At 38.8% G+C, this 27,804-nt stretch overlaps 1 long non-coding RNA gene across 1 annotated transcript in view; it reads right to left on the reverse strand.

Moving 5' to 3' along the window:
- LOC117655494 (uncharacterized) overlaps positions 1-27,416 on the reverse strand; it is a 60,962-nt gene extending 33,546 nt beyond the window's left edge. Inside the window, exon 1 of the long non-coding RNA XR_004588684.3 lies at positions 26,941-27,416. This is a non-coding gene — a long non-coding RNA (uncharacterized LOC117655494). The remainder of the gene's footprint in view (positions 1-26,940) is intronic.
- Between the last annotated feature and the right edge of the window lie 388 nt (positions 27,417-27,804).

Raw genomic sequence — 27,804 nt, forward strand, 5'->3', positions numbered from 1 at the left:
CTCTCAGTAGGTGTCTGGGGAGGGCGAAAACAGCCTTCCCCACCCTCCAGAGGCCCTCTGAAGACTGGAAATGGCCCATTTGCCAACTTCTGGTGGGACCAGAAAGCCTGTTTTTTGCTGTCCCCAGGCACTAAAGCCTCTCTAGGAGTCTGGGGAGGGTGAAAATGGCCTTCCCCACCCTCCAGAGACAGGAAATGGTCTGACTGCCAACTTCCGGTGGGACCGGAAGTTGGCAAACGGGCCATTTTTGGCCTCCAGAGGCCTCCTGGCGGGGGTGGGGAAGGCTGTTTTCGCCCTCCCCAGACTCCTAGAGAGGCTCTGGAGCCTGGTGAGAGAGAAAAACGGGCCTACCGGGCCATCGCATGCCAGGAGTGGGGGGAGCAGGGGGGAGCATGCACATGTGCAAGGGCAGGGCGCATAAAATTATGTGTGTGGGCATGCGCATGCGCGACCTCCCCCCCGCTCCTGGCACGTGATGGCAAAAAGGTTAGCCATCACTGCTATATAAATTAGTGAGACCTCTTGGCGTCATCAGTTTTTGACAAGTATGAATTACCTGATCTAAGAAAATGTAGCAATGTAATAATTAAACATCATTTTTGTTACGTTGTCTGAGAAGGTATGTATTGCAGAATTGATTTTTTTTTGTTAGATTTAAAATTTGAAGTAATGAATAACATCATCCCATAGAGATTATACAATTACATATAATTGCTTTATTCCAACCTGCAGGATATCAACTGATCTTTATTATATGGAAAATAAATAATCTCTTCAACAGAACAATCTATCTCAGCCAAATTTTCAGGAAAGACTGAAGAGTAGATTTAGAAGAATGCTTCCCTTGAGCTATCTAAAGCAAGAATATGGAATGTCATGAAAAACCTCATCAGGGACTCCTTTGTTAGAAAAGTGGCTTGCGATATAAAACAACAGGAGATGGCCTGTGAATTATTACTTTCTGAAATCCATAAATTAGAAATGACTCATAAAAGAACAGCAACAGTAGGATACAAGGAAAGAAACTTTAGCTTTGTCCAACCGTATCCAACCAATAATTATTTATTTGAATTAGATATACAAATGAATACATGAAAACATTGGCAGGTTTTTCAAAACTCTTCATAATTCTGATTACCTATACTTGATTTTTGCTTGTGGAAGCAAGCAAATAATACATATGCAAAATCCACCTGGGAACTCCATAGCAAGTATTTTGTTAAAAACAGCAATAACTTATCCAGCAGGTTGGTAAACATGCAGCTGCAAACAGTCATTTCCTTTCTGTGTGCTTAACTGCTTCGTTTTCCACAATCCATACTATACCATTCCAACTACTGCCATTCACAAGTCACAAAATATCAAATTAATCTCAAATGCTCAGAATACTTTAATCACAGAACCATACATGGTTGCCTCAAATGTTTCAGCAAAACAGGGATGTTTTGTCTGAAGCCTAGAATATTCATTTTGAGGCTGGAACATATTTAAATAAAGATATTTTGCATATTTCTAAATAAGGCTCAGTGTAAGGCACTGTCTTATGCAGAAAGGTTAAAATAGGCACATTGGCGAATCACAACGTAAACTTTAATTATTTGTACAATTCAGATCCCACCTAACTCCAATTGATTCTAGGCAGTTCACAACAATAAGAGTAACATAAAAATAAACAAAATTCAAAAAATAACTGGAACTTGTACATAATTACTACAAATTACTCATAAGATAATCAAAAACAACAACAAAACAATGCATATAGAACATCACAAACAGGGAAGTTCCATTTACTTTATTCCATGGCTTGGGAGCCACGTTTTCTGGAAGTGTGGAGATCTCAGGATTAACCTCATTCCAGATGGCAGGTATAGAAAATCATGTCTACAGAAAAGGCATGCTTCCTGGCTTCTAAAAAGTGATACTATTTAATTGAAAGGCTTCAGTATATGCCCATTTTGCTAGATTTTACTGGATGATCAGAAATCATGGTCTGTGCACCATGTACAGTTTTATAGGCAATACCTTGGATTGCACCTAGAAACACATTGGCAACCAGTGCAGCTCATGGAACAGAGTGATATGTGGGCATTCTGAGTAAGTCCATCACTACTCATACTACTGCATTCTAGATCAGTTATATCTTCTACACCGTCGTGAAGGGGAGCCCCACCCAGAGGACCTAGCAATAGTCATGCTATGAAATGAGAAATATACGAATAAGTGAAGGACAGACTGATCCAGGAAAGGATGCACCTCGAACATCAGATGGAGCTGAGCAAGGGCTCTCTTGGACACATCTGCACTTGCTTTTTAAACTGTGAGTGTAAACAAAACCCAAATTGCAAACCATCCTGGCTGGGAAGTACAGCCCCATTCAGGAGTAGAGATGGAAAGTCCCCAGAGGCTGTGGTTCCAACAGCCATGGTTACTTGGTCTGAATAGGATTGATTCAGAATTGATGTCCCCCAATCCAGGTATGGAGACAGAATTTTGACAGCCTGACTTGGCCAACCTGGAGTCAAAAATTATAAATGGATATTATCAGCATGCTGATGATATGGGACCCTAAACTGGTGGATAGACTCACCCAGTGATTTCCTGTAAATGTTATACAGGAAGGGAGAGAATATTGAGCCATGTGGCATTCCACAAAAGATTGGGCTTGGATCATGACATCACTTCTGCCATCTTGCCTGTTTTTAATCCCTATCCAGGCAATCCTTAGATAAAAATTTTGATATTATTATTTGCGGAAGAAATTTTATTTACACACAGTGATGATAAGATTGTGTGAGTAATGTCTGCTGTACATCATACATAGGTCATACAAGGGCCATGTCTTTACTCCAGGATGCAAATCATAAATCAGGACCTCATTTTATTTCTCTTCATTACTTAGATGACAATTTAACATATTTCCTTCACAGTCAAAGGTTAAAACAAAAGCTTGTTAAATAAACTAATAAAAAACAAAGGGCTTTTTGATGGTCCCAAATCAAAATTACTTTGCATGTGGGATTACTTAGTGAGTGAAGCGATTCACTGTAGAGTCATATAAGTTTTTTTTTTTTTATAGCTAACAGGTTTCTTTCCATCTCTTTCAAGGGACCAATATTTTATCTCAGATGAAGCAGCCTGGAATCTGTCACAAATTATTCAAAATAAAATTGCTTCACCATTGCCAAGGAAGACCCTATATTTATTTTAAGCCTTTTCCAAATGAACTTCTAATATCTTACCACTTCATCTTCTCAGCTTGTCCTCTAACTATACCATCTCTTGCTAATTTCTGACTTGGATGGTTTCCCCCCCTATTTTTTAAAATTACAGCACAGGCCCATCTGTTCAATTCCGTGCTGAGCAGTATTTATGAGGAGTTGATTGAACACAGTAGATAAAAGAATTCTCATCAGATGTTCTCAAGTCTGTGATAAATTGTTTCTCAGGAAGCAAACTTTTGTTCTAAATTAAGCCAAGATTATTTTTGTTGTAATCTGCATGGAAAGTTAGTTTGGCTCAAAGGCACAACAAATACAATAAAGTGGAGTTTTCCCCTATTATTAATACATTTACATAGAGCATTATGTTCTTTTCTGGCAATTAACATTGGAGGAAAAGCATAACATGGTGACATAATATTCTTTCACATGTAGAATATTTTATCTAAAACTATTGCTCTTGCCAGACAATGTAGAATAACGTTCTGCCAGATGGATCAAAATTGTAAAATGGTTGAAGACAAACTCTTGTATGCACTTTCCCAATTCCAATTTTCTTCATGATTAGAATGCTATTTACTTATTTAAAACAGGACAATTATTTTACATAGTTCAACATATTAATGAATTACTCTGCATGTTGAAAATCAGTGCAAGTCAAACATTCCAGATGGCAAGTAATGTGACATAAAAGCTTTCTATGTTCCATTACATGTAGGGAATGAAATGTGTTTTACAAAATCCATAGGTAGTTGACATCTGGAGATACTTCTCAGTATCCCTCACATATCACTTGCATCTAGATTAAATTTCTTCGGAAACAAATACAATATTTCAACATTTTATCATTATATTAATTCCTGAAAGTGTAAAAGTGGTTAATTAGAATCATTTACATATTTCTTCTCACTGATTTTTATCTACATTAAGCAGATAGGTGATTTTTGACATAGTGGTATCTTTATAAGCCATTTTATAAATTCTTGGCAATACTGCTTAATGCACAGAGAACTAGGATGCTTTCAGCATTATCTGAAAGAAATTGCCTATGTCCATATGTACCACAGGATATGACATTTATGGATGAATACTGTCACATTGTTTTAAACATATGGTAGACCCCATAATACTGTCTCAGCAAGGATTAGAATTTAATGAACCTTTGTACCTTCTCATATGCTGTGCTGCATTCTTCCCCTTGTTTATCATGCAATTAAAGCAATGCTTTAGAGATTACAGCTGAGAGAAAATCTTGCTGCCAAGAATGTAGAAGAGAATTACATCACATATGTCACCTTTCCCCATGGCAATAAATGAGTATTTTAAAGCTTGGTTGCTTGGTTACCATAGTCATAGCCTTACACATTATTTGATATATTTGACCAAATTCATTGCCCTTGGATCCCTTCTTTTATTCTCTATTCTGTTTCCAAGTTTAAGCTATTTTACCTCTATAGTTCACTGAAAGAGCATGGGTGCACAAGTCTTTTAGTCACAGTGAACAAAAACTTTTGAAGCTTTCTAGTTTCAGAAAATTGGTACCATATTCATACTGAAGGTTTGTCTGAGATTTTGCTTTGAAGCTGCACAATACTGTGCTTTCTTTCAATGCTTTTGATATATTCTTTTTCATTTGGTGCTTCTGGATTAAATTTCTCTGACAAATAATATGCATGTACTGTATTGCAAATACACAGAAATATTTTATGCTACTTTTTACCCTTCAGATTTTCAAAGACAGCCTTTAGTTAGAAATTACTGAGTTACTTATATAACTGTGGTTCCTTAGTCACCCTCACCTATTTCTTACATGAAATGAGTTTAAAACCAGCATTTACATAAATGTATACATATGTCTGTTTCCTTTTATTCTGCTTTTTATAAAGTAACAAAGCATGAGTTTCAGCAATCTAAATTGGGCGTTGGTCTTACCTGATACGCCATTTCTAGTTCACTAGGAAACGCTGGTCACATGAGGGATGTGACTTATCCAGTAATCCTAGGACCGAGTCTACCAGCTAAAAGAAGTCCCGCCTCTTCCTGTACCCAGTTTGAGACTAGGACGTACGGTAGACTGTCGTGTCTGTAAAGATAAAAGAGAAGTAAAAAATCCCCAGGACCCTCCCCCATCCCCCAACAGCCACAGTCCAGCACGAGAGGTGCCGGACCAACCGGGAGGGGGTGACCGGCGTTTCCTAGTGAACTAGAAATGGTGTATCAGGTAAGATCAACGCCCATTCTCAGTCACAGAGGAAATGCTGGTCACATGAGGGATATACCAAAGCCCATGTACCTATTGGGAGGGAGAAGGCTGGCACCGCTCGTGGTCCTGTGAAGATACCCTCTGCAGTACCCATCATCCAAAGGAAGCCTCCGCCGATGCATAAACATCCAACCGGTAATGTCGGATAAATGGAGACAGAGAAGTCCATGTAGCAGCGCGGCAGACCTCCTCAAGAGAAGCTTGGGTAGACCAGGCAGCCGAAGTAGCCGCGCTCCTGGTAGAGTGGGCAGTAATGCCATGATGCACTGGCAAAGATTGAGCTTGGTAAGCTAAGGAAATGGAGGCCCTGAGCCAATGATCCAAGGTAGTGGAGGAGACCTTCAATCCCATGGACTGGGGTTGGAAGGACACAAAGAGGGCCTCAAAATGATGAAAGGAAGAAGTCCTGGAGACATAAACCTTGATAGCCTGACGAACATCAAGCTTGTGCCATACCTTCTCCAGGCGATGACGGGGGGAAGGGCAGAAGTTGGGTAGGATAATTTTTTGAGAACAATGGAAGGATGTATTGATCTTTGGAATGAAGGCTGGATCTAACCGTAAAACCACTCGATCAGCATGAAAGATGCAGAGATCCTGATGAACTGAGAGGGCGGCCAACTCCAAGATCCTCCGAGCCGAGGTAATCGCTACGAGAAAGGCCACCTTAAATGACAAAAACTTCAGAGAGACTTCCCGAAGAGGCTCAAAGGGAGGACCAGTAATAGCCAATAGAACCTTGTTCAGATCCCAGGTCGGAAAACGATGAACGGCTGGAGGACGTAGATTGGAAGCGCCTCTGAGGAATGAATGGATAAGAGGGTGAGTGAACACAGACTCCGAGGTGCTGCAGGTAAGGATAGAAGATATGGCAGAGATTTGTCTCCTGAGAATATTGGGAGACAGTCCCGACTTGAAATCATCCTGAAGAAAGCCCAGAATGTCAAGGATGGAAGCAGCAGTAGGAAGAATCTTTTTACAGCAACACCAGGCAGAGAAGGTGGCATTGTAAATACAGTTGGTCGACTCTCGATGAGAAGCCTGGATCATAGAGATTATTTCGGAAGGGACCCTGGCTGTGGACAGGAGGAACGCTCAACCTCCAAGCGGTCAGCCGGAGCCACTGAGGGTCTGGATGAGCTAGGCGGCCTTGCCACAGAGAGATCTTGTCGTCCAGAATCTGCCAATGGGGTGCGACGGAGAGAGCCACCAGATCTGCAAACCACGATTGTCTGGGCCAGAAGGGTGCCAGAAGGACGAGCTCGGCTTGTTCCTGCAACAGCTTCCTGATGACCCTGGAGATGAGGGGAAGAGGTGGGAAAGCATAGAGAAGAAGACCACAGGGCCACGGGCTGATCAAGGCGTCCACAGCCTCGGCCCCCCGGACAGGAAACCTGGTGTAAAATCTCGGAAACTGATGGTTGGATTGGGACGCAAAGAGGTCCACTGCTGGAAGACCGAAGCAAGTCACAATGTCCTGGAACAGAAGTGGATCGAGGCTCCACTCTGTCTGGTCCACCACAGAGTGACTGAGGGCATCCGCCTGGACATTTGACAACCCCGAGATGTGAGAGGCGTGTATGGAGGCCAAGTGACTCTCCGCCCACCTGAGGAGACGGGAAGCTTCCCTCATGAGGTCCTTGGAGTGGGTCCCTCCTTGCTGGTTGATGTGGCAGCTATGTTGTCTGTCCTGATCAAGACATCCAGACCTTGAAGGAGAGGAGCGAACTTGCGAAGAGCCCGGAAGATAGCTCTGAGCAACAAGATGTTGATGTGAAGGCCTCTCTCCTGGACCGACCACTACCCCTGAGCCAGATGAGACCCCAAGTGAGCCCCCCATCTGAAGAGGCTCGCGTCCGTGGTGATGCTCATTCACTGAGGATCCCTGAACAGCCACCCCCAAGCAAGTGCTGAAGAGGTCCACCAGGCCAAGGACCGAAGAACCGCTGGGGTCAAGGGAACTCTGGTCAGTGACGTACTCCTGTGAGACCGTTGAAACAGAAGCAAAAACCATGAAGCTCCCAGCTGTGAAACCGAGACCAGGGAGTGATCCCAAAGGCAGAGACCATCTTCCCCAACAAGCGGGAAAGACCCAGGAGGGAAGAAGAATGCAAAGCTCTAACCTGACCAGCCAATTCAACTATACTGTCCTGACGTTCTTGTGTAAGGGAAACCTGTAACCCGACAGTATCAATAACACCTCCCAAATGCTAGATGCAAGTGGAAGGAACTAAATTGCTCTTAGAACAATTAACCAAAAACCCATGGGACTGCAGGGTTTGAAGGATGACCTGAACATCCCTGTCACCCCGGGCCTCTGAACAAGACAAAACAAGAATATCATCTAAATAAAATAAAACCCTAACAGGAAATGATCTCATATAGCCCGATAAGGAAGCCATGATCTTCGTAAAAACTCTAGGAGCTGAAGAGAGGCCAAAGGGAAGGGCTTTATACTGATAATGCCTACCCTGATAACAAAAACGGAGATATTTCCGATGTTCAGGAAAAATGGGCACATGAAGGTATGCCTCCGTCAAGTCGACGGAGGACAAAAAAATCACCTGGGCGGATAGAAAGGAGAATAGTCTGGAGGGATTCCATCTTGAACCGACAATAGACTATATATCTGTTCAAGGATTTAATATCCAATATGGCCCTCCAGCCTCCTGAAACCTTGGGAACTGAAAATAAACGAGAATAAAAGCCGTGGCAGACTTCCTCCTGAGGAACACATTGAGCAGCCCTAATATCCAAAAGATGTTGAATAGCCTCTTCTAGCAGAACTCTCTTGGTTCTGACATGGGAAACCGGGCACCTGATAAACAAGCTAGGGGGAACAGAAGAGAATCAAGGGATAAACCAAATCTAATTGTACGCCTAATCCAAGGATCTGAAACTGAAATATCCCATTGGTCAGCAAAGAATGCTAACCGACCTCCAATTATGGAGTCAGGGATAGGTAAGGGGGAACTCATGGGATCTACGGAAGGGGCGGCCCCTACCTCCCCTGAAGGGCCTACGGGAAGGGAAACGGGACCCCTACCTGACCTGGAAATCCTGCTGTTGTCCACCCCTGGGCTGAGAATAACATTGAGGCCTGGATTGGAATGAAGAGTAGTCAGAGTGAAAGGAATGGGATCGAAAAGAACTCTGCTGACGAAGATCAGATCTCCTTGATAGAGAAGGCAGAATCTTGCGATGATCCTTTGTCTTGATGAGAAGTGGATCCAATGCCGAGCCAAAGAGCTTGTTCCCTGAAAAGGGAGCCGAAGCAAGCCTCCACTTGTTCCGGGCATCCGCTTGCCACTGCCGAAGCCAAAGAAGCCTTCGTGATGTCACTGAAGCCCCAATAGCCTTCGTTGAAAACCTGGCCGCATTCAGAGTGGCATCAGCAGAAACCTCAACGGCAGCCAGGATTTTGTTGATGTCCTGGTGAGATCACACATCAGAAGAAGGCAGCCGTTCTTGTAGTTGACGAAGCCAGAGTATGGAAGCCCTGTTAAAAAAGGAAGCGGCCGAAGAGGCCTGAATGGACCAGGCTGAAGCCTGGTGATCCTTGACCAAGGAGCGCTCAAACTTCTTGTCTTCAGGATGCAGAGACTCCTCTGACGGACCACTAATAGGAGAAGCTGAAGAAAGCGCAACCACAGGAGCATCTACAGAGAGAACTTGAAGAATGTTAACAAATTCAGAAGCCATATTGTAAAATCTTTTATCTAGACCGTTAGGAATAGGGCCAGAGCTAGGAGAAGACCACTGTCTTTGGATTACATCAGAAAACAGCTTGGGAGCTGGAACCACCTCTGTACGAATGGAAGGCTCCTGAAATAATAATGATGAAGAAGAATGCTGTGAAGACGATGTAGAAGCCTCCTTTTGAGTGGAAGAAGAAGAAGAACTGCACAGGCCCGTAACATTTTGAGCTTTATATAACAAGGATCTGAGTAATTGAGGTTTGAAGAGTCAAATGAAAGAAGGCTGGTCTGGTTCCAGACCTTCATCATCAGAGAGATCTTGATCCAGGGCAATTTCTCCTTCAGATAGGGAACCTTGACTTGCATTTTCCTGGGAATCCTCCCTTTCCTCACAGTCCACAGGATCAACAACAGCCTGGGCCCTCACAGAACGACTCTGCTGACTCACATAACTGGAGGCCTCAGAAGAGGCCCTTTGCTGCAGGCCTTCAGCAATACCCTGCCTAATGGATAATGAAATAAGCTCTGCCAAGGCAGGAGTCAAGCTTAGAGGAGCCTCAGCCCCTTGATTGCCAGATGGAGCTGGAACTTCAGGGGGTTCTTGCCTGGGAGGGGCAGGAACAGTCACAATTGGAGATAGGGGCCTAGCAGAAGGAAATACAGAAGAAGCATCAGCAGCCACACTCTCACCCTGAGTAGATTGATCAGGAGAAAAATCATGTTCAATTTGAATGTAAGAAGGGGAAACAGCCACATTGGAAGTGGGGGGGGGCAGAGGATTTAGAGGGCCCCACAGCAGGAGATGAAACTTTAGAGGCCTCCGATGCAGCCTTCTGAAAGGCCTTTTCCATGGCCTTATGCCTCCTGGACTCTTCCCTTGATGATGCAGCAGGATTAGCACTCTTGGAATGAGTGGATGTAGTAGTAACTCTGGCTACCTTGGAAAGAACAGGATCCCCTGAAGATCCTTCCTTAGGATCAGAAGTATGGCCCCTTTTCCCTTTATTCTGGGATTTATTGCATCCGCCATTTTGGAGCAGGAAAACACCTTCACAGCTTCAGAAATTAAGGCCAAAAAGAGAGAAATAACCCTTAAAATACACACACAGGGAATAATTGGTGGTTCAGGTAACTCACTGTGCCAGGAGAGAAGCTGGAATGGAGCCAGAAGTCAGGATGGCCAAATGGGAGCTGGAAATAGCCGCTAGCCAAATGGCTTAAAGGTGCGGCAAAATTAGACGCGGAAAAGCCTCGCGCCAAAACTTGCAGCAACAAAAGGTTCCAACAGATGCAGGAGGCAAGGAAACCTCCCAAATGGCCCCAAAGGGCAGGAAACTGCTGCTAATAAGCGCGGCGGTGCTTCCGCACATGCGCGCTGCCACGGGGCTGCTCACGGCCGCCGGAACGCTCCTAGCGCTCCCCAGCTGATTCCAATTAAGTCCTGCCGCTCCGCTTTAAAACGCCAGCAAAATAAGTAGAACTGAGCAGAATGAGCACAAAATAGCAGAAAATAGCCAAAAAGCTCTCCCCACGTGTAGTTAATAGGGAGAGCTTAACAGACACGACTGTCCTCTACCAGACCGAGTCGAAAAACTGGGTACAGGCGGGACTTCTTTTAGCTGGTAGACTCGGTCCTAGGATTACTGGATAAGTCACATCCCTCACATCCCCCCAGCGTTTCCTCCATGACTGAGAATACCATAACTGTCACTAGGTATATGTGTTGTGATGTCACAACAGTTTGTTGGTTGGATGTAGTGCATATTAGTGAATATACTGTCTTAGAAAGGAACAAGTATCTGAAAGTCATCTCAGTTTTGGGTTTAATTAATATGTGAATTTTTTTTTAGAAATTGAGGTAAAGTAAAGCAATAATTTGCTCGTTTCTTCTTTATCTGTTTGGACTAGCATCTGCCACTTAATAAGAACCAATTTACATTTTGAAGACACATCTAAGAATGTATCATACATGCATAGTTTGAGCACCAAGCATATTTTCGTCCCCTTCCCTGTTTTCTGTATTCTACCCTATTTATCTGATGAGGAATTCTTATAACCTCAGGTGTTTGTTACTATTCTGTAAACCTTCAGTTATAATGTAAAATTTCTACTGGTTTATATATGCATATTTTCCTTGACCAATGCAGCTGCTGTTTAAACAAAAATATTGAGAAACGATAACCATTCCTGTTTTGTATTTCTTTTGTTTTCTTAATTGTTCTGGTTCATTTGTTCTGTTTTTAAAATAACTGTAACCTTTTAAAAATATTGGCAAAAATATTGACATGATGTGTGCTTGTAATTCCTTGTGTGCATTTAATGAATGTGTTTTATAAAAAGTGTAATTTCCATAAAATGGTTCTTAGTGCAATAATTTCTGCTGTTGTACACTTTGTAGTATATATTTTTCATCAAAACGTTAGTTTTAAGAAAATCTTTTTTTAAAAAAAAAATTAAGCGTTGTTTCAAATCAATCCAGAGTTCTCACTTAACTGAGAATGATCACCTGGTGTTATCCTATTTCAGACATGTTATGTGAAGACCTATTTCTCTGGTGATAGCTCTAATCCTGGGAAGGATGAAAGGAAAAACAACAAGAAAACAACTAGCAACAAGGCACTCAGTGACAGTGGCAACTATTGGAATGGACCAGGTTTAGGAATATCATCATTGAGAAAATGTAGATAGTTGTTAAGAATTGACAATGACTTGATTGGTCATTTAATCAATCGATCAATTGCTTCAAAAAAAACTACATTCAATCCAAAACACAAACTGAAGAATTTCTCCTTCATTCATACCACTGTGAATTGATAAGGAAGGCACTGCTGATCTAGAAAGGCCTTTAAAAACAAGTAGATCTTAAGACGGAATGAAAGTATTATAAATAAAAATATGTGCCTTCATAAAATTGTGGGAGCAACAGGTAGAAACAAATCATAAGAAAGAAATTCAGAGACTGAATAAACGGGTGAGTATATGTCTAATATTTTATGTGTAGTGTTTGTTCTCCCCTTTAAAATAATCAGCATATGTGCTTTGAAGTGAAAGCAGGATGAGTTATTTAAACTAAGAACTGTAATGATACTATATTATGAATTGAATAGATTTAATTCAAAACTATGGTGTTAAAGACAAATAAACAGGGATACAATTAATTTAACTTATTATTTAGGATCATTTTTTTTAATGGGAAAGGCATATTGAAATTTAAAGGCAAAATTTTGACTAGAAGAGAATAACTCAAAAATGTTTTATTAGCAGTAAAAGCATGCAGAATTATCTTGATGAAAATTAGTCTCTATAACTTGTTAATTTTGCTTTTTCATATGCATTGAGTGTTTATGAAACATATTTTGAATTATCAAACATACTGTGTTTTGTTTGTGTTTGTATATAGGTCTGAGTGTCTGTGTGCAGAATAAATAACTACAATGACAATGTACAAAATAGCCTTTGGAACTAATTTAGAGCTTTGCTATTGAAACAACAGTAGAGTCCAGATCTGTAATATATAGCAGAAAAAAGAAGAGGATCTGTCTCCTACAAAACAAGCTAGCACTCATTTATAAAAGTTTTATTAAACAAAGCAAAACAAAAGCTTGCTCTGAGAAAACAGGGATCAATATAATAAGTATAAAGAGGTGCTTTAACTTTAAGTCAGCAGGGACTTCTGCATGTACATATAGTTTGCTCAGTCACTCAAATTTTCATTTCACAGATCACATAGTGAGAGGAAAGAGTGGAAAGAGTGTGTTTGGGAAGTATTGGCAAAATTAGACATTCTTTGAGGACCTTGGAGAAAGAAAAGTAGCATCTTTCAAGAATCTTCATTTTGAAGAGAGGGAAAATGCGTATAAAATTTTAAAACAAACTGATCATTCATTAGCGCTACAGACTAATACAGAAAAATCCAGCATGAGTCAAGATGGAATTCAGGATTAAGAAAAATATGGATAACTACAGGGTTAGAATCAATGAATTTAATGTTTCCCTATAGTAACACAAAGTAATGAGGTTACACAAGGTGAAAGAGATGCTTAAAAAGGTATTTCCCAAAATGTATTAGTGCAATGTAAGCACATTTTTAAAGCATTAACACAGGGCCATCTTTCTGGAAGCCTCACATGAGTTTTTCAAGCTGTCCATGTTTATCTGTGCATGAGTTTTGCATATACAAGGCTTTATAACTGCCTTGTTTAGTGACTACTCAAAGTTGCAACAGCATTGAAAAAATTTATGACCTGTCCCAGCATTTATGACCATTGCAGTGTACCACAGTGATGTGATCAACGTTTGCGCACTTCATCACTAGCTTTTAACAAGCAAAGTTAATGGAGGAGCCAGAAGTAAAAGTTGCAAGCTATGGTCATGTGATGTCTTGCCTAGCAACCTATGATGGCTTGCTAAAGATCAAATGGGAAGTGATATCATAAGCCTGTCAGGGTAATGTGATGTTTTATGCAGTTGCCATTTCCAGTTGTGATTGCTAAGAGACCTCTAACTGTTTACTCTCCTAGAGATGCTACTGAACAAAAACTTTAACAATCACTAATTTAAATTTCATGCAGATTTTTCTCTCTTCAAAATGAAAATTCCTGAAAGAATGCTTTATGTACTTCACATAATATTTATTTCTTTTAACAGCATCATTCACTGCATACTTAATCAAAATATGCCACCTGTTATCCTGAAAATCATAGGTATCTGAACGATAAAGTAATCAATTATGTAATGTTTTTGTAAACCATTGATAAATTTCCACATGTTTCTTTAATACAGCTTTATAAAGTGAGGCATTCTAATAAAATAATTATTTGTTGATTCCTAAGAAGCTGTGCTCAATATCAGACACAGTTTTACAAATATATTTTGACTCATTGGTGTACCAGATTTATGTTCATATTAACAAATGAAAAATAAACATACCCACAAGCTAGCAAAAAGGCAGAAATAAAACAGTAACAACTTGTGTGATTTAATTGTTCATCTTTTGGATCAGAGTAAAATAAATATCTCCTTAACATAAGAGAGATACCGAGAAGTAATAGGAAATACCAACACATATGTTGCTTATTTTGATTATTCTGGTTAGGCCCAATTTAATAGACTGAAGGCTTTCTTATAACAAAGGTATTTATTTATTTCTTGTCTTCCTCAGGGTTACATTTGGACAGCTGGGGTTCTGACAGGAGCAACAACTTATATACAGAGGAGGCGGGGCAAAAGGTAAGTAGGGACCAATGGCAAGGAGCATAGTGACATCACACAATAACCTATATACAAATATACATATTTACAGAAAACAGGTTAGGTATTTTCAATTGTAACAAATCCCCCTCTAAAATACCTAACTAATAATAAATTATTGTTTTTAGATATGTACATTAAATTTAGAAGTTAAATATACATGTTGTTTGGTTGCTAAGGGTTTAGTGAGAATGTCAGCAATTTGTTCACTAGTATCGCAATGAACAGCTTTAATAAATCCTATACTCGATAATTGTCTCACATGCTTATATTTGATATCGATATGTCGAGATCTTTGGCCTATTGCCTCGGAAGCTGATATATCTATTGCTGCTTTATTATCTTCATTGATGATAATGGGATAAATGGGTTCAGCCCATATATTAGACAACAAATCATCAAACCAGGTTAGGTTATTGACTGCTTTAGATAGGCAAACATATTCGGCTTCTGCTGTAGAGGTGGCAATTAAATTTTGTTTGCCAGTATACCAATGTACCGTGCAACCATTTATAAGGAAAACATAACCGGAGGTACTTTTTCGGCTCTTTGGGTCTCCAGCCCAATCTGCATCAGCATAACAGGTCAAAGTGGGCTTTTCAGAAATGAATGGTTCTAAATATAAACAGACATCAGCACTAAATTTTAGATACCTTAGAATTCTTTTGATTCCTTCCCAGTGATATACACTAGGGCTGCTTATGTGTCTTGACAACAGATTAATAGCAAGAGTGATATCTGGTCTGGTCCAATTAGAAATATACAGTAATGATCCAATAATAGATCTATACAAAGTGTTTTCTTTAAATGGCTCATGTTCGTTGTGCATGTTTCTAGTGAAGTCAGTTGACATGGGTGTCTCGCAAGTTTTTGAGTTTATAATATTGCACTTTTGTATAAGTTCTATAATTTTTTTCTTTTTGGGACAATTTGAACCCCTTATCGGTTTTATCAATTTGGACTCCTAAATATTTGTTTACTTTTCCTAATATTTTTAAGTTGAAATGTTTACCCAATTGTTCAGCAAATTCATCACATTTGATTTTATCATGTCCAAAATACAATATGTCGTCAACATAGATTAGTACATATTCAATAGAATTATTCTTTCTTTTAGTGAAAAAACATAGATCCGATGAAGTAGCTATAAAACCCATATCTTTAAGTATTTTTGACAGACATTCATACCATTATTTACCAGACTGTTTTAATCCGTAAAGACTCGTATTTAACAGCCAAATTTCTCCCTTTTTTGTATTCTTTCCAGGGGGTGCCTTTACATATATTTCCTTATCAAGATTAGCATGTAGATATGCAGTTTGTACATCAAACTGATACACGTCTAAATTTAAGATGGCAGCTAGTACTAATGCAGTCTTTACACTTTCTGCTCTAACAGTAGGAGAGTATGTGTCTTCATAGTCATCAGGGAATCTTTGGGCAAATCCTTGAGCTACTAACCTAGCTTTATACAGGAATTTGCCATCTTCTAGCTCTTTGATTTTAAATATCATTTAGTACCAATGGGGGACTTATCCGCGGGGGGATCTGCTGGTGAGTACACATTTAGTTCCTTCAAACTATCCATCTCCTTTTTCATTGCTTCCTCCCACTTAGTTTTCTCTTCTAGAGGTAACTTAAGTATGTCATCATACGTATTGGGTGTTAATTTTTTTGCATTAAGAGATAGTACGTAGTCATCAAATCTTTTGGGAATTGTACCTCTACTTGATCTAATGGGCCTATCAGTAGGAGATTCATCACCTTGCATAAACCTTGCTTCCTTCTCAGTCAATGGGTCTACTTTTAAGATAGGGTGCCCCTTTTTCCATTCCTCATTAATTTCCTTTTGGTAATTGTGTTTGCCTGTCTTTATGACCTTGGGCTCAGTTACTGGTGAATTCAGTTTTTTTTGAATGGGTGTAGTGTTCTCTGACTCGGGGCATAATTCGTTAAGATGTATTCTAGACCAATTAGAGTGTTCATGGAACACAGCAGATCTAGACACAATGAAATGGTTGTTTTTATCTATGAAACGATATCCCTTAGTTCCTGATTCGTACCCCATGATCCTTAGTCTTTTAGAAACTTTTTCTCCTTTGTGTCTCAACTGTTTAGGCACATATACATCCGCAGTTACGCCAAATATTTGTAGATGTCCAATCTTTGGTTTTTTCTTGTACATGAGTTCATATGGTGTTTTATTAATTACACTGGACCATAATCTATTTAGGGTATAATTAGAGTAAGTGAGGGCTTCTGCCCAGAAGGATTGATTTAAACCAGCATCGTCTAACACACATCTAACCATGGTTTGTAATAAACCATTTTTTCTCTCTACGACCCCGTTCTGGAAGGGTGAAAAGGGACAAGATTTAAAGTGTAATATTCCCTGCATTTTTAACCAATTGGTAAATTCGTTAGACAAAAATTCTGATCCTCTGTCTGTTATTATTTGCTGTCTGTCATTATTTGATTCTTACATTATGTTGAGTTTCTACTCTTTTAAAGAATTCTTTGAATTTTTTGAAAACTTCACTTTTATGGTTAAGAGTGTACATGAACCCAAACCTGCTGTAATCATCGACTATAGTTAGGAAATATCTTTTTCTGTATTTGACCAATGGTTTCATTGGGCCTACGACATCCATATGTACTAATTGAAAAATTGATTGTGTGGTGCGAGTGGCTTTTTTGGGCTTAGGTTTGTTCTTGAGCTTAGATGATTTACATACCGAACATTCCAAATAATTTTTACAACTTTTTACCTTTATGTCTTCGGAACATTCTAACATTTTCTGTATAACAGGGAAACTTGCATGTCCTAACTTTCTGTGAAGTAAATGGCTACAGTTGTCGTGTATAGGTTTACTATTGTGTAATTTTTTTGATATAGTGGTTTCAACAGTTGACATATTATTACCCTCTTCATGACTATCTGATTCTGCCTCTTTGTTTTTTAATTGAGAGTGTGCACAGATTAACTCGTTATTTTGTGGTAGTAGATATGTTAGTCCTTCATTAGTGAATAGTTTGTTTATGTTCCTATTGTTTTTAGACATGAATACTTTTCCATTTTTGAACGTGGTCTCTACCGTGGTTCTCTACATAGAACGTGGTTTCTATGCTTAGTTTTAGAGTTGCCAATATATTATGCGGAATTTCGGGTATAAATAGTACCCCCTCTATTTTTCCTATACCTTTTATATGCGTGTCACCTACTCCTCTTACTAGAACTTCATTTTGATTTGCTACTTTTATGTAATATTCCCTTTCTGTGAAGTTGTTGAGAATTTTTCTATTGTGAGTTGTGTGGCTTGTGGCTCCAGAGTCAATGAGCCATGTGTTGAGTGAATCTGATGTTGATGTATTACTGTCTTTTATTCCATATAGTGATCCATTTCTGTTTTCCCTAGGGTTGTCTCTGTATCTTTTCTTTTCTTTTGAATGGGGTGATTCCCTGCATTTATATCTGTAGTCAGGAGAAGTTCTATCTGAGAAATGTATTCTTCTATCTGATCTATCTTTGTGATAATATGTATCTCTATATATTGCGTTCTTGGGGCAGTCTCTTTTTTGATGTCTTTCAGATCCACATATTGTGCATTCAGGTGGGTATCTGTCTCTGACTCTGAAATCTACTCTTTTTTGGTTTCTGTCTTCCCTTTGATGTACAGATCGTTCCCTTCTAAGTTTGTCTTCAGCTATAAGTTTATTGGTAAGGTTTTCTAAGGTAATATGTTCTAAACTTAAGCTATCAAGTAGAGTAATGTAGTTATCCCAGCTGGTGTCTAATGAATTGATTATAATGCTTTTCATAGTGCCATCAGATATATTTTCCCCCCTTTGTATGAGCTCTGCTCTGGTTGCATTCAGATTTAGAATATGTTCGCTCATAGGTGTATCATGTTTTAGTCTGGCAGAATGGAATTCTCTTGAAATTCTAGTAGTTGTGGCTATACTTTTGCTATAACATAGATTAAATAATTTTTGGTATATTTCAGATACAGTTAGATTATGTTCAAGACTAGGAAAAATACTTGGGGATATAGAAGCAATTAGTATATAATAAGCCTTATGATGGAGGCAGTCCATTTCATAAGTCCAGGGTTTGTCTGGTGGATCATCAATAAAGAATAAAATGTTTTCCCTCAAATATATAATTTGTAAATGCTGGCACCATTCCATTAGGTTGTTTCCATCTAATTTTAATTTTATAAAGTCTGTAGGTAGTGTCCAGGGTGTTGTAAGAAATTACTTACATTCAGGAGCTGTCCATGATTTAAAACCTTAGCATACTCGCAATAAGGCATAGGTATACTAGAGGCATGTCTGTATTTACTTATCTCTATGTTTTGGCTGGATCTGCGCTGACTTGTATTTATGTCTTCTTCTTTTTTCTTTGCAGGTTCGTTTTGCGCATGCTCAGACCTCATTCTTCCCCAGCAGTCAACGAGAGAGGATCCTGTGTTTGCGGCTCCCGGGATGAAGTCCCAGTCGGCCTTCTGGTCTTTGTCTTTGTCTCCGGAAGGCCTCTGGTGGCTGAAAAATGTTCGGGATGCTGTCCAGCTCGTCGGGAAGTCTCCGGAACCGCGTCGATCGGCGAAATCTTCATCAGAGGCTTGGCGGCCTTGTTTCTCAATGCGGCTGGAAAACGGAGCCCGATTCGGACTTTCAGTGGCGGTGAAGTTGGATCGCTTGGCGAGGTGTTCTGCGACAGGCAAGTATGTTACTTTAAATTTTGGGTCTTGGTTGTCCTGCGTGGGCCTCGGGTGGTATTTTTCAGGGTATGATTGCCAGTACGTTTTTTCTTGGGTGGCTAGTTCTTCTTCTGGGTAGTCTAATTCTTTTTGACTTTTGTTAGTTGTTAGTTCGGAGAGTTTTCTTGTGTCTTCTGATTGAGAGTTTGATAATTTTAGCTTAGCTCTGACTGCTGTGGTTAACACCTGCATGGCATTATGTATCTCTAGTTCATTAGGTTGGTTAGTATATTTGCTCCATAGTTGTTTTCTGTTTATTTCTGAAATCGGTGAGTTATTTTCTTTGTAGGTTCGTTTTGCGCATGCTCAGACCTCATTCTTCCCCAGCAGTCAACGAGAGAGGATCCTGTGTTTGCGGCTCCCGGGATGAAGTCCCAGTCGGCCTTCTGGTCTTTGTCTTTGTCTCCGGAAGGCCTCTGGTGGCTGAAAAATGTTCGGGATGCTGTCCAGCTCGTCGGGAAGTCTCCGGAACCGCGTCGATCGGCGAAATCTTCATCAGAGGCTTGGCGGCCTTGTTTCTCAATGCGGCTGGAAAACGGAGCCCGATTCGGACTTTCAGTGGCGGTGAAGTTGGATCGCTTGGCGAGGTGTTCTGCGACAGGCAAGTATGTTACTTTAAATTTTGGGTCTTGGTTGTCCTGCGTGGGCCTCGGGTGGTATTTTTCAGGGTATGATTGCCAGTACGTTTTTTCTTGGGTGGCTAGTTCTTCTTCTGGGTAGTCTAATTCTTTTTGACTTTTGTTAGTTGTTAGTTCGGAGAGTTTTCTTGTGTCTTCTGATTGAGAGTTTGATAATTTTAGCTTAGCTCTGACTGCTGTGGTTAACACCTGCATGGCATTATGTATCTCTAGTTCATTAGGTTGGTTAGTATATTTGCTCCATAGTTGTTTTCTGTTTATTTCTGAAATCGGTGAGTTATTTTCTTTGTAGGTTCTGTTTCCCGCCTGGTAATTTGAATTTCGCAAGTCTTTTAGTGATTGGTCGGCCATTTTAGAAGGAATAGATGGATAAGATGGCTGCCATGAAAAAGGCGGGAAACCATTGCCAGCTTCATTGTTAGTGTTGTAGTCAGGTGTTGACTTTCTTACCGTGGATTTTTTATGTTTATTATGTTCGATCTCTTCATCTGATGCTGCTCCGTGATTGTTTGCTAGGCTGTGGAGTTTCGCGATCAGACTTGAGTCATCTGGAGTCATTTGTATTAAGTCTAGTATTTTTCTTTTTACTTCACCTTCCTTGTTCGAGGCTGAGGGAGTTTCTTCTGTTCCAGCTAGTGATTGTTTTTGTTTTGTCAGGAATTCATTTTTGTGTAATTGTATGTTTTTCTTCATGTCTTCAGTTAGTGTATTTTTGTCAGGAGTCAGCTGGGCTGCCATTCTTTTCGTTATATATCTAGTGGCAGATCTTCTTTTTTCTTTTTGTGAATCTTGCATGTTTATGTTTGGTTGGGCCTACCAAACCATCCTCTTGCTACCAATTTGTTGCTTATTTTGATTATTCTGGTTAGGCCCAATTTAATAGACTGAAGGCTTTCTTATAACAAAGGTATTTATTTATTTCTTGTCTTCCTCAGGGTTACATTTGGACAGCTGGGGTTCTGACAGGAGCAACAACTTATATACAGAGGAGGCGGGGCAAAAGGTAAGTAGGGACCAATGGCAAGGAGCATAGTGACATCACACAATAACCTATATACAAATATACATATTTACAGAAAACAGGTTAGGTATTTTCAATTGTAACAACATAAGCCCTGAACCTGCTTTTATTTGGAATCTTCTTCTTCTTCTTGTGCCCTATCTGTCATCGGATGTTGGCGATCATGTTGGCAATCCTATTTCAACAGCCACATAAAAAAGTGATGCTGAGTTTTGTCCAAACCAGTCCCTTAGGTTTTGAAGCCATGATGTTCTTCTTCTGCCTGGACCTCATTTGCCTTCAATCTTTCCCTGAATATTTTTTTATTCCAAATAAATAACACATTTATTTGGAATGTTTTAATATAATACAATGCAATTCTGTAAAAATTGATCAATCTACTATATATACCAGCTTTAAACTTTATTATAACACATTGCCACAAATATAACATTGCATTATTTAATAGCTAGAGCTATAATTTTTAAAAGGTATTCTTTCCAAAGATACATCTGACAAAACAATATTGCTTTTTTTAATGGAAAGCTCCTATATTATAATTTCCAATGAAGCCATGACCTACAAAGGCAAAATGCATAAGGGAGAAGAGAGAAATAAACTGTGTTGTTTTCTCCATGTTCTGTCTTTTTCTTTTATTCAACAACCCTCTTTTCACAAAAAGCTTAATCCTTTTCTGGTAGTTGTAGCGACAGAAAAGCATGCTATTTTTTTTTTTAAAAATGTAAAATCACTCAGTGATCACTCACTTTTTTCAGCAAATGCCTGTGATTCCAGAACCACTTGCAACAATCCTTCCAGCCCCCTTCCTAGCAGTAAGGTGTGACAAGGGAATTTAGAACATTTAGACAGAGAGATAAAACTCTCATATTGACATAAAGAAGAACATCTGTTGATCAGAATATAACAATACCATATTCTCAGACTCGGAATTGCCTTATCAGGAGATAAGCAGCATATAAGAAAAAAAGGAAGGAAGGAAGGAAGGAAGGAAGGAAGGAAGGAAGGAAGGAAGGAAGGAAGATAGATAGATAGATAAACAACAGTTGCTTGTTGTTTTCCATTATGTATATTGTTTCATTTCCCCGCTATCCTACTTTCTATACTGGTGAAAGAATATTATTTTATATAACATTGCTGGGAGGATCAGATATTGAACGTTAGATACTGAATGTATGCAGCCTGCATTGATGTTAAAAATTGAGGCAAGATTCTTGGGAAGTACAGGTTGATATACAGACCTAAACTGAGCCCAAATCCTAAGAAAAAAAATAGGTGATTAAAGTTAAGGACTAATAATTTTAGAACATATCTAAAGAAGAAATTTCCTCTGGAGAAAAGACTCACTTGGGAGTGTCATGTTACTTACATGACTTGATGTCTCCTCTCTCCTTCCCTCTGCTCCTCTTACATCTCTTTCAATAATTTTTAATATAGTAATTTTTAACAAAGTCAAAACCATAAGATAAAATAATAAAGAAAATAATAGTGAGTGAAAAAAGAAATAGAAAAGAAAAAAGAAATAGAATAGGAGAAAAGAAAAAAGAAATAGAAAAGAAAAAATGAAAATGAAAAGAGAAAAGTTATAAAGAAATTACTTCCATTCTTCTAGATTATTGTTGATAGTAGCTTGATTATTTATCTGCTTTCTTAGTACCAGCAGATCCTTGAATAGATATAAATCTAAGACAAAACATTGAAATAATACATGAGCATGCTGATAGAAATAATGGATGAGTTGGGAGAAAGCTAGTTTGACAAATAAGCTGACAAGGTATAATATAATTCTTCACATCATGCTGTTTATTTCACTATTAGTTTTATAAGATTTATAGTTTCTAATAAAATGCAATTTCTGTGTCAATTCTATTATAAAATCACTAATGAATTCCAGAGGTTCTTAAAGTTTATGATCAATATTTCTCCTAATGAGAAGAGGTATTCCAGTGTGATAATTTCTATTCCATAAAGATAATGATGTGTAAAATGCCACATCATTAATTAGAGTAGCTCTGATTTAATTAGAATGTTGAAAATTGCTGCCTATTTCTCATCACAATTGTTACCCTATTATACAGTATATTCATAATCATTTGGGGATGGTCATTTGCTGGGTGCCCTAAAATATCTTTGGAAGCTCTGAAATGAAACTGCTTAAACATGTGATACATGTTCACATGTAGCAGAGCACATGTTCACTAGCAGAGTTCAACTGAACAAAAATATCCCTCATACATAGCAGATAGTGGTCCAGAGTATGAAGTCTAGCAAAAGTTTTCAAATAAAAACCTGCTTTATTCCAATCTGTTAATTGATAATTGTATATTATATTAACTTTTGTCTTACAATCTATATTGTCACATATACATTTAGGAGTTTATACTTACAGAATTTTTAAGATCTAATTACTCAAAGTAATCAAATAATTTGTATGTTATCTAACTAACTGGTAACAAGGTACAAGAAAGAAAATTATGCATATTATATACTAAAATGTAGTATCAAATGTTGCTATTTTGACACAGTTAATAATATGAAGGCAAACAGTGGGCCTCTGATTCTTTAAATTAAAATGAAAAGATTTATGCTGGCATGCAGCTTGTAACTATAACAGAATTGATGCAATCAGTAGGAAAGTCCAATTGGAGGGTACTTTAATTGCATATTAATGTAATGATCACATGAATATTAATTTTCCTGAACCCTAATCGAAAACTGAGAAATTGCCAAAAATATCATAGATGATCAGCAATATTCATGTGACCAATCTATTTTAATGTTTTGGACAATAATGCTAAAACAGGTTGTTTATCAAGAACAATGTTTCATGCAAATGCTTAATAATCTAAGTAAATTTTGCTTAGTTTTAGCAAACTGACAACATTATTTCAGAATATACGCTGGTTAGTACCCTAATCTGTTCATCTACATAATAGTTTGGCTTGATATCCTGCCTCAAATCTGAATTCGACAATCTGAAATCAGAACTTGCTGCTCTGTTGAAGGATAACATGCTAATTTGTACCTTTAGCTGTACTGAAATAATTGTCTTCAGTGTAATGGAGAAGAACTGGGAGCAGTGACCTGTGACTCAGAGAATCATCTTGCCTGCTTGATCCCTGCTTGAAGCTGCAGGAACATGACTTTTCTGTTCCAAATCATGTTTATCAGCAGTTAAGGAGGGATGCTTGCTATTTTCTTTCCATATGCTGACCTCTCTAGATAGACACAATCTATTCATTGGGAATGTGGGAAGGCATGTTTGGAAGATATGGGATTCACTTTTGTTTTTGGAATCCCATAGTATTGACCTATGGATGTAACTGAAGTAGATTCCCTCCCTCCCTCCTCCCTCCCTCCCTCCCTCCCTCCCTTCCTTCCTTCCTCTTCCTTTTCTTAAAAAGAAACTTGCATGTATTTTTTTAATGCTCTAATGTATAAAGAAGAAATATAAAGAACTATTTTCTTAAAAAATCATTAAAAACACAGAAAAAAAGAAACAACAGAGAGATAGCACATATAGAGAAAGCCAGTTACTGGATGTGGCTGTGATATCTGTCACCCCATTGATTGCTAGGGTTGATTTGGCTGATCTGGCTGGTGTCCCCTCCTCCCTCAAAGTTCCATATGTGTGGTCAGTGAAAGAGGAAGACCATCCCAGATAGAAATAATGCCCTGATCTTTGGCCAAGGATATGGGAGACTTGAACTCACCCTTCCTAGAACCTCCAAACAAGTCAGTCATTGATGAATTTCAGTGGTGTGATTTCTTGAAACCTATATACACAGCCTGCTAGTATTACCCTGATTTTAGAAATAGATAAAAAGAAAAGACTCCTGCATTCATAACATAATAAAGAATTAAGTTAATATCTACTCCAGATTCTAGTAATTTTGATGCTCTAGCTTTCTTCCAAAATGAAAGTGATGTTATACAATCCTTAAGGGGAATGTAACTTTTTATGCAATGCAGTATGAATATGGTTTGAGATAGTTTTCATTTCCTCCATGCTGTCATGTTAAGGAAACCATGCACAGCACAGCTTCTTGAATTCTTTCCAACCTTTTAACTAGCAGGGGCCATAGGAGATGTCTACATTTTCCTGTGTATAATGAAGTAGCAAAGGGTAGGCTACATATGTGTCACTTTGGCTTATAGGATCTGGGTGTGGGGGAGAAAGGAAGGGGGCAGAAAACAAAACTAATCAGTAGCATGGATTTTCCCCACCACTGTCACAAACTAAATCCAATCCCTTTTAAAACACAATTTTTCTTTTGCCAGCTTTTTCACTGTACCAAATTTTGTTATGTTCTATTAAGTTTTTGGAGTGATCCTGCTGTTGGCTAGATAAACAGTTGAACACAGTCCTGAGTCCATTTACATTATTTCTTTCCAACATTCTGTTCAGTTTGAAATAACATAAAAAAAGTAATTATGAGATGATATTCCAAGAATGTATTATATACTCTAAATGCCAACATCATATCTTCTACAATGGTAAGGATTTGTAAAATAAATAAATAAATAAAAAATCTTAATATAACTAAGCAAGTAAAAATGATGCTTTAAGATTTTTCTTTGTTTTGTGGAGGGTATGGAGAAAAATAGCCATCTGTTGATTGCCACCTTCTTTAGACAATAATATTGCTTCAGGAAAACACCTTTATGCATGTCAAATGCATGAATAATCATGAGCTGATGGCTCCCATTTTGACTTTAAAGGAATTTAATCAAGGATATGTTTCAGCTCCTTTATTTTTCAACTTTCTACTAATTTTCATCAACTATGAATCCATTCCCCACTCTGACTTTGCCTCACAAATCAATTCTCACTTCTCTATATGCTGATATATTGTCATCTTCACTTTGGCCCTAGTCAAGTTTCAGCACAGTTTATTTGTATTAGTGCCATTGTGTTAACTGGTAATTTTACAAAATGGTCTCAGAAGGCTACAAATGCAATCAACTGTTCAAACTCTAAAGGCAATAACTATGCTGGCACAACAATTAAACTATTTAAAGCTAAAATGTTAAACATCCTGTAGTATGGCACACACTATTGTACCTCTAGGGAGATAACTGCATTAGCCACAATTCTATCAAATTCTTGAGATTCCATGTCCCTTGCTTAGTAGCAAATGAATTTTGTTATCCAGAATTTGGTGATATCTCCAGAGAAGTTTGAGACTTTGTCATTGATTGAAACAAGTATCTGGGATGAGCTCCTGGCCTGATAATTCTGGCAGATAAATGCATTTTATATTATTTATTTGTTTGTTTGTTTATAGAATTTATATAGCTATCAAAACTAAGATCATGACATCTGGCCCTCTCAATTCCTGGCAAATAGATGGGGAAGAAATAGAGGTAGTGACAAATTTTATTTTCCTGGGCTCCAAGATCACAGCAGATGGGGACTGCAGCCAAGAAATTAAAAGACGCTTGCTCCTGGGGAGGAAAGCTATGGCAAATCTAGACAGCATACTAAAAAGCAGAGACATCACCCTGCCAAAAAAAGTGTGTATAGTCAAGGCTATGGTGTTCCCAGTTGCAATGTACGGCTGTGAAAGTTGGACCATAAGAAAGGCTGAGCGCCAAAGAATTGAAGCCTTTGAACTATGGTCCTGGAGAAGACTCCTGTGAGTCCCTTGGACTGCAAGTCGATCAAACCAGTCAGTCCTAGAGGAGATCAACCCTGACTGCTCTTTAGAAGGCCAGATCCTGAAGATGGAACTAAAATACTTTGGCCACCTAATGAGAAGGAAGGACTCACTGGAGAAGAGCCTAATGCTGGGAAAGATTGAGGGCAAAAGAAGAAAGGGATGACTGAGAATAAGGTGGCTGGATGGAGTCACTGAAGCAGTAGGCATGAGCTTAAATGGACTCTGGAGGATGGTGGAAGACAGGAAGGCCTGGAGGAGTGTTGTCCATGGGGTCGCGATGGGTCGGACACGACTTCGCAACTAACAACAACAACAACAATATAGCTATCTGTCTCATACAATGACTCTATATAACTCACAGCAATTTATAAAACATAGCTAAAAACAAAGTACCCTCTCCCCTACTAAACATCCTCACAGTTCAATCCTCACCTAGGTCCAATGCTTGTGGGGGGCTGTTATTTCTTTATTGCCCACCAGAAGGTTAAAATGGTCGGAAGTCCTCTGATCTCAGGTGGGAGGCTGTTCCAAAGGTCTGAAATGGTCACCACTTGGAAGGTGTGAATAGCTTTTGATTTGGTTAATCCAGATTCTTAACCATGCTCTACATATGCTAGGTCCAGAAAAAGGCATGATAAAGGCTTAGCAGAGAGTCTTTGATTCAGTTCTACCAACTGATAGATCTTAATCCTTATGAAACTGTTATATTGACCTCATTAGCAATACTTAGATCATTCTGAAAAGCCTTTCCAACATCTTCTGTTCTCCACACAGAATGGTCACTATGGTGACCTCCAACAGTCTAATATGTTGATGGAGGTTTGATTCAACAGCTTTTCAGGAGGATGATATATGCTAAGATAAAGAGGTTATTTTGTTGAACTGCCATCTATACTGTGACTTGTCCCCCACTCCCTTATCAGCACATAATATGCTTCTCTTTTTTTTTTATTGAAAAAGTTTTCAAATACAAATTTTCCCCCCCTTTTTCCCCCCCTCTCCCTCCCCCTCCCTAACCCCCCCTCCCCACCCATCCCCCCTGTGACTTCTTCATAACAAAAAAAAAAACCTAATTCATAACAGATTACTTACTCCCTCCTCTAGATATTGACCTTTACTTACTAAAAATATTATTAATATTATAACATCCCCCTTTATCCATACATATCAAAAAAGAGAAAAGAAAGGAAAAAAAAAGACATTATACTATGACATTATAGAATAACTTCTCCACTTTAAAACTATACGATAAGTCCTACTTTAACATTTAATCTTCTATATATATTACTATAACAT

Source organism: Pantherophis guttatus, chromosome 7 (genome assembly GCF_059756535.1).
Source record: "Pantherophis guttatus breed Tessera chromosome 7, ASM5975653v1, whole genome shotgun sequence".
NCBI lineage: Eukaryota > Metazoa > Chordata > Lepidosauria > Squamata > Colubridae > Pantherophis > Pantherophis guttatus.